We start from the raw sequence: 17,363 nt of genomic DNA, 5'->3' as shown, positions 1-17,363 counted from the left end.
ATCCATGTTGCTGCAAGTGACATTATTTCATTCTTTCTCATTGCCAAGTAGTATTTCATTGTATATCTAAACCGTATCTTCTTTATCCGTTCATCAGTTGAAGGACATTTAGGCTCTTTTCATAATTTGGCTATTGTTGAAAGCACTGCTAGAAACATTGTGGTACATGTGCCCCTATGAATCAGCCCTTCTGTATCCTTTGGATAAATTCCTAGTGGTGCTATTGCTGGGTCATAGGGTAATTCTGTTTTTATTTTTTTGAGGAACCTCCCCACTGTTTTCCAGAGTGGCTGCACCAGTTTGCATTCCCACTGGCAGTGCAAGAGGATTCCCATTTCTCCACATCCTCATCAGCATCTGTTGTTTCTCGACTTAATTTTAGCCACTCTGACCAGTATGAGGTGGTATCTGAATGTGGTTTTGATTTGTGTTTCCCTGATTATGAGTGACATTGATCATCTTTTCATGTGTCTGTTGGCCATCTAGATGTCTTCTTTGGAGAAGTGTCTATTCATGTCTTTCCATTTCTTCACTGGATTATTTGTTTTTCGGGTGTTGAGTTTGGTGATTTCTTTATAGATTTTGGATACTAACTCTTTATCCTATATGTCATTCGCAAATATCTTTTCCCATCCCATCGGTTGCCTTTTAGTTTTGTTGATTGTTTCCTTTGCAGTGCAGAAGCTTTTTTTTTTTTTTTTTTTTTTTTTTTTTTGTGATGAGATCCCAGTAGTTCATTTTTGCTTTTAATTCCCTTGTTTTTGAGATGTGTCAAGCAAGAAATTGCTGCAGCTGAGGTCAAAGAGGTTGTTGCGTGTTTTCTTCTCTAGGGTTTTGATGGTTTCCTATCTCATATTAAGGTCTTTCATCCATTTTGAGTTTATTTTTGTATATGGTGTAAGAAAGTGGTACAGTTTCATTCTTCTGCTTGTTGCCGTCCAGTTCTTTCAGCACCATTTGCTAAGGAGACTGTCTTTTTTTCCATTGGATACTGTTTCCTGCTTTGTCAAAGATGAGTTGGCCATACATTTGTGGGTCCAATTCTTGGTTCTCTATTCTATCCCACTGGTCTATGTGTCTGTTTTTGTGCCAATACCATGCTGTCTTGATGATTACAGCTTTGTAGTAGAGGATAAAGTCTGGGATTCTGATGCCTCCCTCTTTGGTTTTCTTTTCTTTTTTTTTTTTTAATGTTTATTCATATTAGAGACAGAGGGTGAGTGGGGGAGGGGCAGAGAGTGAAGGAGACACAGAATCTGAAGCAGGCTCCAGGTTCTGAGCTGTCAGCACAGAGCCTGATGCAGGGCTCAAATTCACAAACCGTGAGATCATGACATGAGCTAAAGTCGGATGCTTAACCAGCTGAGCCACACAGGGGCCCCTGGTTTTCTTTTTCAATATTGCTTTGGCTATTTGGGGTCTTTTGTGGTTCCATACAAATTTTAGGATTGTTTGTTCTAGCTTTGAGAAGAATGCCAGTGCAATTTTGATTGGGATTGCATTAATGTGTAGATTGCTTTGGGTAGTATTGACATTTGAATATTTATTTTTCCAATCCATGAGCATGGAATATTTTCCCATTTCTTTGTGTCTTCTTCAATTTCCTTCATAAGTTTTCTATAGTTTTCAGTATATGGATCTTTTACATCTTTGGTTAGGTTTATTCCTAGGTATTTTATGGTTCTTGGTGCAGTTGTAAATGGGATCCATTTCTTGATTTGTCTTGCTTTTGCTTCATTATTGGTGTATAGAAATGTAACCAGTTTCTGTACATTGATTTTTTACAACTTTGCTGAATTAGTGTATCAGTTCTAGCAGCCTTTTGGTGGAGTCTTTCGGTTTTATGATGTAGAATATCATGTCGTCCGCAAAAAGTGAAAGTTTGGTTTCTTTGCCAATTTTGATGCCTTTTATTTCATTTTGTTGTGTGATTGCTGATGCTAGGACTTCCAACACTATGTTAAACAATGGTGGTGAGAGTGGATATCCCTATCGTGTTCCTGGTCTCGGGCAGAAAGCTCTCAGTTTTTTCCTATTGAGGATATTAGCTGTGGCTCATTATATATAAATGGCTTTTATGATGTTTAGGTATGTTTCTTCTATCCCGACTTTCTTGAGGGTTTTTATTATTAAGAAAGGATGCTGTATTTTGTCAAATGCTTTTTCTGCATCTATTGATAGGATCGTATGGTTCCCATCCTTTCTTTTATTAATGTGATAGGTCACATAGATTTGTGAATATTGAACCAGCCCTACAGCCCAGGAATGAATCCCACTTGATCATGGTGAATAATACTTTTTATATGCTGTTGAATTCGATTTGCTAGTATCTTGTTGAGAATTTTTGCATCCGTGTTCATCAGGAATATTGGCCTGTAATTCTCCTTTTTTGGTGGGGTCTCTGTCTGGTTTGGGAATCAAGGTAATGCTGGCTTCATAGAATGAGTCTGGGACTTTTCCTTCCATTTCTGTTTTTTTGGAACAGCTTGAGAAGGATAGGTATTAACTCTGCTTTAAATGTCTGGTAGAATTCCCCTGGGAAGCCATCTGGCCCAGGACTCTAATTTGTTGGGAGATTTTTGGTAACTAATTCAATTTCTTCACTAGTTACAGGTCTCTTCAAATTTTCTATTTCTTCCCATTTGAGTTTTGGTAGCATGTGGGTGTCTAGGAACTTGTCCATTTCTTCCAGGTTGTCCAGTTTGTTGGCGTATAATTTTTCATAGTACTTGCTGATAATTGCTTGTATTTCTGAGGGATTAGTTGTGATAAATCCATTTTCATTCATGATTTTATCTATTTGGGTCCTCTCTCTTTTTGAGAAGTCTGGCTAGGGGTTTATCAGTTTTGTTTATTTTTTCAAAACACCAGCTCTTAGTTTCATTGATCTGTTCTGTGTTTTTGGATTCTATATTGTTTATTTATGCTCTGATCTTTATTTCTCTTCTTCTGCTGGCCTTGAGGTTTCTTTGTTGTTCTGCTTCTAGTTCCTTTAGGTGTGCTGTTAGATTTTATATTTGGGATTTTTCTTGTTTCTTGAGATAGGCCTGGATTGCAAGGTATTTTCGTCTTAGGACTGCCTTTGCTGCATCCCATTGGGTTTTGGGCTGTTGTGTTTTCATTTTAATTTGTTTCCTATATTCTTAATTTCTTCTTTAATTGCCTGGTTGACCCATTCATTCTTTAGTAGGGTGTTCTTTCCAAACTTTTTCCTGTGGTTGATTTCAAGTTTCATAGCGTTGTGATCTGAAAATGTGCATGGTATGATCTCAGTTCTTTTTTATTTATTGAGGGATGTTTTGTGACCTAGTATGTGATCTATCTTGGAGAATGTTCCATGTGCGCTTGAGAAGAATGTATATTCTGCTTTAGGATGAAAATATATCTGAATATATCTGTCAAGTCCATCTGGTCCAGTATATCATTCAGGGCCATTGTTTCTTTATTTACTACATAGATGATCTGTTTATTGCTGTAAGTAGAGTATTAAAATCCCCTGCAATTACCACATTTTTCCCAATAAGATTGCTTATGTTATTAATTGTTTTATATATTTGGGTGCTCTTGAACTCGGTTCATAGACATTTATAATTGTTAGCTCTTCTTGATGGATAGATCCTGTAATTATGATATAATGCCCTTTTTCATCTCTTGTTACAGCCTTTAGTTTGTCTGATATAAGTATGGCTACTCTAGGTTACTTGTGACTTCCAGTAGCATCATAGATCTCCATCCCCTCACTTTGCAATCTGAAGGTGTCCTCAGGTCTAAAATGGGTCTTTTGTGGACAGCAAATAGATGGGTCTTGTTTTTTAATCCATTCTGATACCCTGTGTCTCTTTTGATTGGAGCATTTTGTCCATTTACATTCAGCGTTATTATTGAAAGATACGGATTTAGAGTCATTGTGTTATCTGTAGGTTTCATGCTTACAGTGATGTCTTTGGTCCTTTGTGGTCTTTGCAACATTACACTCACAGAGTCCCCCTTAGGATCTCTTGGAGGACTGGTTTAGTGGTGATGAACTCCTTCAGGTTTTTTGTTTGTTTGTTTGTTTGTTTTGTCTAGGAAAACCTTTATCTCTCCTCCTTTCTGAATGACAGGCTTGCTGGATAAAGGATTCTTGGCTGCGTATTTTTCCTATTCAGCACATTGAAAATTTCTTGCCACTCCTTTCTGGCCTGCCAAGTTTCAGTAGATAGGTCTGCTACTACCCTTATGTGTCTACCCTTGTAGGTTAAGGCCCATTCGTCGCTAGCTGCTTTCAGAATTCTCTCTTTATCTTTGTATTTTGCCAGTTTCACTATGATATGTCATGCAGAAGGTCAATTCCTGTTACATCTGAAGGGAGTTTTCTGTGCCTCCTGGATTTCAATGTCTGTTTCCTTCCCCAGATTGGGGAAGCTCTCAGCTATGATTTGTTCAAGTACACCTTCCACCCCTTTCTTTCTGTCTTCTTCTTCTTACTGGAACTCCTATGATACGGATATTATTACATTTCATTGAATCACTTAGTTCTCTAATTATTCCCTTGTGGTCCAGAATTTTTTTTATCTGTCTCTTTCTCAGCTTCATCTTTTTCCATAATTTTATCTTCTGTTTCACTTATTCTCCCTGCTTCCTCTTCAGTCCTCACTGCCTCTAGTTTATTTTGCACCTCATTTACAACATTTTTTAATTTCATCATGACTATTTTTTTAGTTCCTTGATCTCTGAAGCAGTAGATTCTCTGCTGTCTTATATGCTTTTTTTCCAAGCCCAATGATTAATCTTACGACTATTATTCTAAATTCTTGTTCAGTTATATTGTGTATATCTGTTTTGATCAATTTTTTAGCTGTAATTTCTTCCTGGAATTTCTTTTGAGGAGAATTCTTCTGTTTCATTGTTTGGGCTAGTTTTCTGTCCTTTATGTGATTTAAAAGCTTGTTATGTGTCCTGCACCTGCAAGCACTACTGTATTAAAGAGGGATTATACACTGTCCAGGGCCTGGCCCTTCAAGAGGTGTTTTTTGGCATGTGTTACTTGCTCTCTGTTGTTGTTTTTTGGAGTTGTTACTTGCTCTCTGTTGGTTTATTTCCCTACTCCTAGTGATGTTTTGGACCCTCAACCAGGTGTGCTTTGATTTGTTCATAGAAGTAGCCCTGGAAAAGAAAACAAACACACAAACAAACAAAAACACCAGCTACAGCAAAACAATGGTGTAGGGGCATGGTTGATGGAAGAGGCCATACAAAGAGAGAAATGACAGGGGTGGGGAAAAAGGAATGAAAATCCACCAGGCAGAGAAACCAAATGGCTTAATCCAGAGTGAGAGAGAGGAAAATAAAGAAGGAGATATAGAACAGGTGTAAATAAAGAGAATATATTAAATATGTCTGCTTAAACAAACCAACAACCAGAATAACCAGAGTAGAGGAGGGAAGAAATAAGGAGAATAGGAAGAAGGGGTGGGGAACTAAATATATACAATGTATATATAATATATATGTGTATATATTATATATATATATGTATATATATATATATATATACATATATATATATATAGAACATGAATTGTCCAACACTTAAATCAGGAAATGCAAAACCTCTGGGTGCCTTGGAACTGGTGGCCACACTGGTCTGGAGGAGGGGCTGTCTGGTTCATCAGCATCAATCCCATTCCTGTAGATATGCAGGTACCAGGCACGGAGGGGTGTGGTTTGTTGTAGGTGGGTCCCACCTTCACTGTGGGCCCACCTTCTGTTCCCTGAAGCCCCGCCTTGTTGGTGAGGGGGAGAAAAATGGCCATACCCAGTCTCTCTTCTATGGACCAGGTGTCCCAAGCCACTGTGTTCAGGCCATCCTTGCAATGCTTCAGGCATGAACCAGGTGGTCTGTCCCGCTCTGACGACTTCCTTGCTTCCCTGGCACTCAGCTGGGATTTAAACCCTGATGTCTTAACAGATTCCCACTCCATGAGTCCTGGTTTCGGGGAAATGCCACTCCGTGCCACTGATATGTGGCCTCTGGCTGGTGGGAGCAGGCAGTGTTTGTCCTCCAAATGGTTATATACCTTCTTCCCACAGCACTCCAGGGAGGGGATTGCTTTTTCCCACTATGGACTGCACCTCTGAACTAGTTAGTCCTGGGCTCCTCTCCTCCCCAGGTGCTTGAACAGGGCAGTTGGCCCCAGTCCAGAGAAAGCCCCGCAGTTAGAGATTGATCCATGGTCCTGGTCCATGGTTTTTCTCTCATCCAGATACAGTCCTGTGCTTCCCCAGCCTCTCTTTCTCTTCCTTTTGTCTCTCCCCAGAAGGGGTCCCTCCCATCTGTGCCTACCTGGCGTGTTTTATCTCTTCCATTCTGTAGTCACACAGCTATGGCCTGCCAAGTTGTCCCCATGGGCCCCTGGAGACATCTTTGTCAGTCTGCAGCCTGGACTCTTGGAATTCAAAGTCCTTTGGCCTCCATACTGCTGTGTTTGAGGGACAAGGGAACCTACTTCTCTGCCTTGTTGGATTTCCCCCACAGATCTTTTTGTCACAACAGTTTTGCCTTTTCTAGAATGTCATTTAAATATTTTCATACCATATATAGTCTGGTCATACCATATAGTCGTACCATATAGTCATACCATATAATCAGTTTGGTAACTGACTTCTTAGCATAATGCTTTTGAGATTCATCTTTGTTGTTGCATATATCAACAAGTCATGCCTTTTTAAAAAACAGCTTTATTGAGATGTAGTTCAGATACCATACAACTCATCTGTTTAGAATATACAATTTAATGGTTTTGAGTATATTCACAGAATTGTGCAGCCATCACTGCAGTTTTAGAACTACAGATTAATGCAACAATGTGAATGGATTTCAAAGTATTGTGCTAATCCTTTGGACTCATGGAGCAGGAATCTTTAAGACATCAGGGTTTAAATCCCAGCTGAGTGCCAGGGAAGCGTGGGAGTGGTTGGAGTGGGACAGGCCACCTGGTTCATGCCTGAAGAATTGCAAGGATGGCCTGAACACAGTGGCTTGGGACACATGGTCCATAGAAGAGAGACTGGGGTATGGCCATTTTTCTCCCCCTCACCAACAAAGTGGGGCTTCAGGGAACAGTAGGCGGGCCCACAGTGGAGGTGGGACCCACCTACAACAAACCACGCCCCTCAGCACTTGGTACCTGCGTATCTACAGAAGCGGGATTGACGCTGATTGAACCAGACAGCCCCTGCTCCAGACCAGTGTGGCCACCAGTTCCAAGGCACCCAGTCAGTCACACCCTGACTACCATTACTGTCACTATCCTGGTTCAAACCACCGTAATCTCTGCTTTCATTATTATAATAACCTGCAAGCTGCTCTTCCTACTTCATCCCTACAGACTCTTCTCCCCATAACAGCCAGAGTGAGCCTCTTGAAAAATAAGTGAGATCATGTCATACCTCTGCTCAAACTTTTTCTCCCTTCCATTTAGCATAAAAGCCAGCATTTTTACAATGGCCTCCAAAGGTTTATATGATCTTTCCACAACCACCCCCCCTTACCTCTGTGACCTTATTATCTCCTACCACTCTGTGGTTACCTATTATTCTGATGTTCCATATTAACCCTTTGTATTTCCTCTGCCTGACTGCTCTTCCACCATAGTCTTCGTAGCTGACTGCCATACCTTCTCCAAATCTTTGCCCACATATTACCTTTTCAGTGAGTCCTCCCTAATCATTGAATTTAAATTGTAAACTCTTCATGTACTCCCAGTCTCCCTTGTAATACTTTTATTTTTTTATATATGAAATTTATTGACAAATTGGTTTCCATACAACACCCAGTGCTCATCCCAAAAGGTGCCCTCCTCAATACCCATCACCCACCCTCTCTTCCCTCCCACCCCCCATCAACCCTCAGTTTGTTCTCAGTTTTTAACAGTCTCTTATTCTTTGGCTCTCTCCCACTCTAACCTCTTTTTTTTTTTTTTTCCTTCCCCTCCCCCATGGGTTGCTGTTAAGTTTCTCAGGATCCACATAAGAGTGAAACCATATGGTATCTGTCTTTCTCTGTATGGCTTATTTCACTTAGCATCACACTCTCCAGTTCCATCCACGTTGCTACAAAAGGCCCTATTTCATTTTTTCTCATTGCCACGTAGAATTCCATTGTGTATATAAACCACAATTTCTTTATCCATTCATCAGTTGATGGACATTTAGGCTCTTTCCATAATTTGGCTATTGTTGAGAGTGCTGCTATGAACATTGGGGTACAAGTGGCCCTATGCATCAGTACTCCTGTATCCCTTGGATAAATTCCTAGCAGTGCTATTGCTGGGTCATAGGGTAGGTCTAGTTTTAATTTTCTGAGGAACCTCCACACTGCTTTCCAGAGCGGCTGCACCAATTTGCATTCCCACCAACAGTGCAAGAGGGTTCCCATTTCTCCACATCCTCTCCAGCATCTATAGTCTCCTGATTTGTTCATTTTGGCCACTCTGACTGGCGTGAAGTGATATCTGAGTGTGGTTTTGATTTGTATTTACCTGATAAGGAGCGACGTTGAGCATCTTTTCATGTGCCTGTTGGCCATCTGGATGTCTTCTTTAGAGAAGTGTCTATTCATGTTTTCTGCCCATTTCTTCACTGGGTTATTTGTTTTTCGGGTGTGGAGTTTGGTGAGCTCTTTATAGATTTTGGATACTAACCCTTTGTCCGATATGTCATTTGCAAATATCTCTTCCCATTCCATTGGTTGCCTTTTAGTTTTGTTGGTTGTTTCCTTTGCTGTGCAGAAGCTTTTTCTCTTCATAAGGTCCCAGTAATTCACTTTTGCTTTTAATTCCCTTGCCTTTGGGGATGTGTCGAGTAAGAGATTGCTACGGCTGAGGTCAGAGAGGTCTTTTCCTGCTTTCTCCTCTAAGGTTTTGATGGTTTCCTGTCTCACATTTAGGTCCTTTATCCATTTTGAGTTTATTTTTGTGAATGGTGTGAGAAAGTGGTCTAGTTTCAACCTTCTGCATGTTGCTGTCCAGTTCTCCCAGCACCATTTGTTAAAGAGGCTGTCTTTTTTCCATTGGATGTTCTTTCCTGCTTTGTCAAAGATGAGTTGGCCATACGTTTGTGGGTCTAGTTCTGGGGTTTCTATTCTATTCCATTGGTCTATGTGTCTGTTTTTGTGCCAATACCATGCTGTCTTGATGATGACAGCTTTGTAGTAGAGGCTAAAGTCTGGGATTGTGATGCCTCCTGCTTTGGTCTTCTTCAAAATTCCTTTGGCTATTCGGGGCCTTTTGTGGTTCCATATGAATTTTAGGATTGCTTGTTCTAGTTTCGAGAAGAATGCTGGGGCAATTTTGATTGGGATTGCATTGAATGTGTAGATAGCTTTGGGTAGTATTGACATTTTGACAATATTTATTTTTCCAATCCATGAGCAGGGAATGTCTTTCCATTTCTTTAAATCTTCTTCAATTACCTTCATAAGCTTTCTATAGTTTTCAGCATACAGATCCTTTACATCTTTGGTTAGATTTATTCCTAGGTATTTTATGCTTCTTGGTGCAATTGTGAATGGGATCAGTTTCTTTATTTGTCTTTCTGTTGCTTCATTGTTAGTGTATAAGAATGCAACTGGTTTCTGTACATTGATTTTGTATCCTGCAACTTTGCTGAATTCCTGTATCAGTTCTAGCAGACTTTTGGTGGAGTCTATCGGATTTTCCATGTATAATATCATGTCATCTGCAAAAAGCGAAAGCTTGACTTCATCTTTGCCAATTTTGATGCCTTTGATTTCCTTTTGTTGTCTGATTGCTGATGCTAGAACTTCTAGCACTATGTTAAACAACAGCAGTGAGAGTGGGCATCGCTGTCGTGTTCCTAATCTCAGGGAAAAAGCTCTCAGTTTTTCCCCGTTGAGGATGATGTTAGCTGTGGGCTTTTCATAAATGGCTTTTATGATCTTTAAGTATGTTCCTTCTATCCCGACTTTCTCAAGGGTTTTTATTAAGAAAGGGTGCTGGATTTTGTCAAAGGCCTTTTCTGCATCGATTGACAGGATCATATGGTTCTTCTCTTTTTTTTTGTTAATGTGATGTATCACGTTGATTGATTTGCAAATGTTGAACCAGCCCTGCATCCCAGGAATGAATCCCACTTGATCATGGTGAATAATTCTTTTTATATGCCGTTGAATTTGATTTGCTAGTATCTTATTGAGAATTTTTGCATCCATATTCATCAGGGATATTGGCCTGTAGTTCTCTTTTTTTACTGGGTCTCTGGTTTAGGAATCAAAGTAATACTGGCTTCATAGAATGAGTCTGGAAGTTTTCCTTCCCTTTCTATTTCTTGGAATAGCTTGAGAAGGATAGGTATTATCTCTGCTTTAAACGTCTGGTAGAACTCCCCTGGGAAGCCATCTGGTCCTGGACTCTTATTTGTTGGGAGATTTTTGATAACCGAACAATTTCTTCGCTGGTTATGGGTCTGTTCAAGCTTTCTATTTCCTCCTGATTGAGTTTTGGAAGAGTGTGGGTGATCAGGAATTTGTCCATTTCTTCCAGGTTGTCCAATTTGTTGGCATATAATTTTTCATAGTATTCCCTGATAATTGTATCTCTGAGGGATTGGTTGTAATAATTCCATTTTCATTCATGATTTTATCTATTTGGGTCATCTCCCTTTTCTTTTTGAGAAGCCTGGCTAGAGGTTTGTCAATTTTGTTTATTTTTTCAAAAAACCAACTCTTGGTTTCGTTGATCTGCTCTACAGTTTTTTTAGATTCTATATTGTTTATTTCTGCTCTGATCTTTATTATTTCTCTTCTTCTGCTGGGTTTAGGCTGCCTTTGCTGTTCTGCTTCTAGTTCCTTTAGGTGTGCTGTTAGATTTTGTATTTGGGATTTTTCTTGTTTCTTGAGATAGGCCTGGATTGCAATGTATTTTCCTCTCAGGACTGCCTTCGCTGCATCCCAAAGCGTTTGGATTGTTGTATTTTCATTTTCGTTTGTTTCCATATATTTTTAAATTTCTTCTCTAATTGCCTGGTTGACCCACTCATTCGTTAGTAGGGTGTTCTTTAACCTCCATGCTTTTGGAGGTTTTCCAGACTTTTTCCTGTGGTTGATTTCAAGCTTCATAGCGTTGTGGTCTGAAAGTATGCATGGTATAATTTCAATTCTTGTAAACTTATGAAGGGCTGTTTTGTGACCCAGTATATGATCTATCTTGGAGAATGTTCCATGTGCACTCGAGAAGAAAGTATATTCTGTTGCTTTGGGATGCAGAGTTCTAAATATATCTGTCAAGTCTATCTGATCCAATGTCTCATTCAGGGCCCTTGTTTCTTTATTGACCGTGTGTCTAGATGATCTATCCATTTCTGTAAGTGGGGTGTTAAAGTCCCCTGCAATTACCACATTCTTATCAATAAGGTTGCTTTTGTTTATGAGTAATTGTTTTATATATTTGGGGGCTCCGGTATTCGGTGCATAGACATTTATAATTGTTAGCTCTTCCTGATGGATAGACTCTGTAACTATTATATAATGTCCTTCTTCATCTCTTGTTACAGCCTTTAATTTAAAGTCTAGTTTGTCTGATATAAGTATGGCTACTCCAGCTTTCTTTTGGCTTCCAGTCGCATGATAAATAGTTCTCCATCCCCTCACTCTAAAGGTGTCCTCAGGTCTAAAATGAGTCTCTTGTAGACAGCAAATAGATGGGTCTTGTTTTTTTATCCATTCTGATACCCTATGTCTTTTGGTTGGCGCATTTAATCCATTTACATTCAGTGTTATTATAGAAAGATACGGGTTTAGAGTCATTGTGATGTCTGTATGTTTCATGCTTGTAGTGATGCCTCTGGTACTTTGTCTCACAGGGTCTCCCTTAGGATCTCTTGTAGGGCTGGTTTAGTGGTGACAAATTCCTTCAGTTTTTGTTTGTTTGGGAAGACCTTTATCTCTCCTTCTATTCTAAATGACAGACTTGCTGGATAAAGGATTCTCGGCTGCATGTTTTTTTTGTCTAGCACCCTGAAAATCTCGTGCCAATTCTTTCTGGCCTGCCAAGTTTCAAAAGAGAGATCAGTCATGAGTCTTATAGGTCTCCCTTTATATGTGAGGGCACGTTTACCTCTTGCTGCTTTCAGAATTTTCTCTTTATCCTTGTATTTTGCCAGTTTCACTATGATATGTCGTGCAGAAGATCGATTCAAGTTACGTCTGAAGGGAGTTCTCTGTGCCTCTTGGATTTCAATGCCTTTTTCCTTCCCCAGTTCAGGGAAGTTCTCAGCTGTTATTTCTTCAAGTACCCCTTCAGCACCTTTCCCTCTCTCTTCCTCCTCTGGGATACCAATTATGCGTATATTATTTCTTTTTAGTGTATCACTTAGTTCTCTAATTTTCCCCTCATATTCCTGGATTTTTTTATCTCTCTTTTTCTCAGCTTCCTCTTTTTCCATAACTTTATCTTCTAGTTCACCTATTCTCTCCTCTGCCTCTTCAATCCGAGCCGTGGTGGTTTCAATTTTGTTTTGCATTTCATTTAAAGCGTTTTTCAGCTCCTCGTGACTGTTCCTTAGTCCCTTGATCTCTGTAGCAAGAGATTCTCTGCTGTCCTCTATACTGTTTTCAAGCCCAGCGATTAATTTTATGACTATTATTCTAAATTCACTTTCTGTTATATTATTTAAATCCTTTTTGATCAGCTCATTAGCTGTTGTTATTTCCTGGAGATTCTTCTGAGGGGAATTCTTCCGCTTGGTCATTTTGGATAGTCACTGGCGTGGTGAGGACCTGCAGGGCACTTCCCCTGTGCTGTGGTGTATAACTGGAGTTGGTGGGCGGGGCCGCAGTCAGACCTGATGTCTGCCCCCAGCCCACCGCTGGGGCACAGTCAGACTGGTGTGTGCCTTCTCTTCCCCTCTCCTAGGGGCGGGATTCACTGTGGGGTGGCGTGGCCCGTCTGGGCTACTTGCACACTGCCAGGCTTGTGATGCTGGGCATCTGGCGTATTAGCTGGGGTGGGTAGGCAAGGTGCACAGGGGCAGGAGGGGCAGGCTTAGCTCGCTTCTCCTTAGGTGATCCACTTCAGGAGGGGCCCTGTGGCAGCGGGAGGGAGTCAGATCCACTGCCGGAGGTTTGGCTCCGCAGAAGGACAGAGTTGGGTGTTTGCGCAGAGCGAGCAAGTTCCCTGGCAGGAACTGGTTCCCTTTGGGATTTTGGCTGGGGGATGGGCGGGGGAGATGGCGCTGGCGAGCGCCTTTGTTCCCCGCCAAACTGAGCTCTGTCATCCGGGGGCTCAGCAGCTCTCCCTCCCTTTGTCCTCCAGCCTTCCCGCTTTCCGAGCAGAGCTGTTAACTTATGTCCTCCCAGACGCTAAGTCGCGCTTGCTGTCGGAACACAGTCCGCCCGGCCCCTCCGCTTTTGCCAGCCAGACTCGGGGGCTCTGCTTGGCCGGTGAGCCGCCCCTCCGCCCCGGCTCCCTCCCGCCAATCCGTGGAGCGCGCATCGCCTCGCCGCCCTTCCTACCCTCTTCCGTGGGCCTCTCGTCTGCGTTTGGCTCCAGCGACTCCGTTCTGCTAATCCTCTGGCAGTTTTCTGGGTTATTTAGGCAGGTGTAGGTGGAATCTAAGCGATCAGCAGGACGCGCGGTGAGCCCAGCGTCCTCCTACGCCGCCATCTTGACTAGAATCCCTGTAATATTTTTAAAAAACAGTAGTACTTAATATATTCTAACATACTCATATAATTTGCTTGTTTTGTTATTTGACTCCCTTCTGCCACAAGAATATAAACTTGACAAGAGCAAGGTGTTTGTTTATTTTGTTCATTGATCTACCCCCTGTATCTCAAACAGTGCCTGGAACATTGTGAGGACTCCTGGGGAGGTGCAGAGATAGCAGACTGAAACACACACCTAGTGTTTCTGAGAAAGACCTGTTTGTCCAGGAACTTTGGACTGAGGGGCAGGCTTTCGGTTTGGCACACATGGGCAGGGTGTGCTCCATAACCGTTCTTAGAGAACAGTGGCCAATAGATGCATTCTTTGTTCTCTCCCTTGTTCCAGCTTTCCAGTATCTTCTGTAAAGGAGCTTACATTACTCTCTGGTGCCCTGATTTTTGCTACCAGGGGATGCCTCTACATCACCTAGGTTTGGTGGTGGCATTCCCTAGGTCATGGCTATACCTTACAGAGATAGAGTTCTTAAATAGCTACTGCCCCACGGGATACCACAGCAAGAGGCAAGTCTTTCTGTGAGAGAGGCTTATTAGCTTACATATATGGTAAATTAAATTGTGATAAAGGCACCAAGAGTATACAATGGGGAAAGGACAATATCTTTAATAGATGGTGTTGGGAAAACTGGATAGCCACATGCAAAAGAATGAAACTGGACCACTTTCTTAGACCATACACAAAAATTAACTCAAAATGGTTTAAAGACTTAAATGTAAGAAAATAAACCATAAAAACTCTGGAAGAAAACCTAGGGAATAAGCTCCTTGATATCGATCTTGGCAGTAAATTTTGGATTTCAGACCAAAAGCAAAGGCAGCAAAAGCAAAAGTCCACAATTGGGACTACCTCAAACTAAAAAGTTTCTGCACAGCAAAAGAAACTATTAACAAAAATGAAAAGGCAATGTACTAAATGGGAGAGAATATTTGCAAATCATGTATGTGATAAGGGGTTAATATCCAAAATATATTTAAAAAACTCCTACAACTCAACAGTAAAAAAATAAACAGTTTTAAAAATGAGCAGAGGTTCTGAACAGACATTTTTCCAAAGGAGACATACAGAAGGCCAACAGGTAAATGAAAAGACCATCAAAGTCACTAATCATCAGGGAAATTCAAGTAAAAACCACAGTGAGCTATTGCCTCACATTTGTTAGAATGGCTACAGTCAGAAAGAAGAAAGGGGTCAGGCTACGGGGGAAAAAAAAGAAACATGAAATGTTGGAAAGGATGTGAAAAAAAGAGATCTCTGTGTACTGTTGGTGGTAAGTATATATTGGAGCAGCCACTATGAAAAACAATATGGAGTTCCTCAAAAAACTGAAAATAGAACTACCATATGATCTAGCAATTTCACTTCTGGATATTTATATGAAGAAAACAAAACACTAACTTGGAAAGATACATAGGCACCCCCATGTCATTATAGCATTATTTATAGTAGCCAGGATATGGAAACAACCTATGTGTCCAACAACAGATGAATGGGTAGAGAAAATGTGTGTGTATATACATACACATACATATATACACCTATGTAAATAAAATGGGATATCATCAGCCATTGAAAAGAATGAAACCTGGCCATTTGTGAGAACATGGATAGACCTTGAGGACACTATGCTAGGTGAAATAAGTCAAAGCAAATATCTTATGATCTCACTTATATGTGGAATCTAAAAAAACAAACAAACAAAAAAAACACCACAAAACAAAACTGAAAAAACCAAGCTCCCTGATACAGAGAACAGATAGGTAGTTTCCAGAGTTGAGGATTGGGAGTGGTGGGCGAAATGGGTGAAGGGAGTCAAAGGTGCAAGTTTCCAGTTATAAAATAAATGTCCTAGGGATGTAATTTACAGCATGGTGATTGTAGGTAATACTGTATTGCATATTTGAAAGTTGTTGAGAGAGTAAGGCTTAAAAGTTACCACATACACAAAAATTTATAACTGTATGGTAACATATTAACTAGACTTATCATTTTGTAGTATATACAAATATCAAAACATTATGTTGTTATACCTAAATCTAATATATCGTATGTTAATTATATCTTAATTTTAAAAAGGTAATAACTGGAATAAAACAGGAGTGGAGCAAAACCGTATTGGGCATAAACAAGGCCAGTCCTGCCTTGAACTTCCTGTGGTGTTTGTTATGTTCTTTTTGGTGAACTTTGTCTTTTGTGTGATATGTAGATGAATCTGGAAGGCTTCAGCTTCAAAGACAGGAAAACTCCACTACTGCATTTCCCATAGGCTCACATGCCTGAGACTTAAAACAGTGTCAGTGTGAACATAATGCTTGAAACGTGTACAAACCCTCTTTTTTCCTTTTGACCAAACTTTTTTCTTTAATGATGTTATTGCTGGGAGTCCCTTCAGTGTATTAAATTGTATCTTAAATTGCTTAGCCAGTGGGGTGGGAAGAGGTTAGAGGTTTTGAAGGCTGAAGATTAGAGATGGGTTTTGTAAAAATGGGTGCACTTTATTTAAAATGTTTACTTGAGTAATAATATATGTATACATGTATATGTACAGAGGAAAATACACATAAATGTATAGCTTAGTAATTTTCACAAACTGAATATATCAGCATAGTCAACACCCAGAACTAAAACCAGCATCCTAAATGCTCTCCTTGTTCCTCTTCAAGTTAATACCTCCTACTCAGAGTAACCGTATTCTGACTCTAATGCCATAGGTGTGTTTTCCTTGATTTTGTTACTCTGTATGAATTAAGTCATACAGTCACTTAAATGCATAAATGTTAAGATTTATCCACATTTCTTACATATGGTTAGAGTTTATTCATTTTCAGTGCTATACAAAATACCATTGTATGAATATAACGATGTATCCATTCTACTGTTGTTAGCCATTTGGATGGTTTCCAGGTTGGGGCCATTATACATAGTGTACTATCCCAATACATTCTTTTAATGTATTTTGATTTATATATATGCATAAATTTCCTAGGACATTTCACAGTTTTTTATCTATAGTCCATAAACTCTAAGTGTTCTTTGACGTTACAGTCAATATATTTACTATGTGTACCATACTCAAATGAGAGCTACAGTTCCAAATATTACCAAATCCTTCCCTTCTTGGTGTTCTCACTAGACTTTTTCTAAAATTCACTTAGGTTTTTAACATGTATTTTGGTTAAGTATGCATATTAATGTGTTTTATCGCATCGTGAGTACTTTTTAGTACTTTGTTTTACGTGCTTGTGTATCCCAGCAGCTGGCACAGTATCTGAAAAATAGTAAGCTGGGTGAGTGAATGGTGATAGTCATCATTATTGCCAGAGATTAACACAGCAAGTTCCCCTAGTTATGTGAATCATCTTGCTAGGGTAAAATCCTTGCTTTAGTTCGACATCTCAGAGTCAAAGGGTTAGGAATGGGAGGTGATCACACTCTGAGAAGCCTACAGTAGGGTTCAGAACTGAACATGGTGTGTGGTTAGAGGGAATTGCTGTGGCTTTACAAGCCTCTGGGAGATTTCATGTGTTAACAGCAGTGATTCCAAAGGATAGTGTGGGGGCCAGATATAAATAGCAGGACACAAATGGGGTAATGTGCCACTGCCAGGCTACTGCTGGGGGTGTTTATAAAAAGAAAAGTATT

General features: G+C 40.2%; 1 protein-coding gene across 3 annotated transcripts in view; it reads left to right on the top strand.

Moving 5' to 3' along the window:
* Positions 1–17,363, top strand: part of ART3 (ADP-ribosyltransferase 3 (inactive)) — a 147,263-nt gene that overhangs the window by 94,261 nt on the left and 35,639 nt on the right. The window lies entirely within an intron of this gene.

Source organism: Felis catus, chromosome B1, assembly GCF_018350175.1.
Source record: "Felis catus isolate Fca126 chromosome B1, F.catus_Fca126_mat1.0, whole genome shotgun sequence".
In the NCBI taxonomy this organism is placed as follows: domain Eukaryota; kingdom Metazoa; phylum Chordata; class Mammalia; order Carnivora; family Felidae; genus Felis; species Felis catus.
Note: the sequence above shows the minus strand (reverse complement) of the source record. Positions and strands in the feature narration are given on the sequence as shown.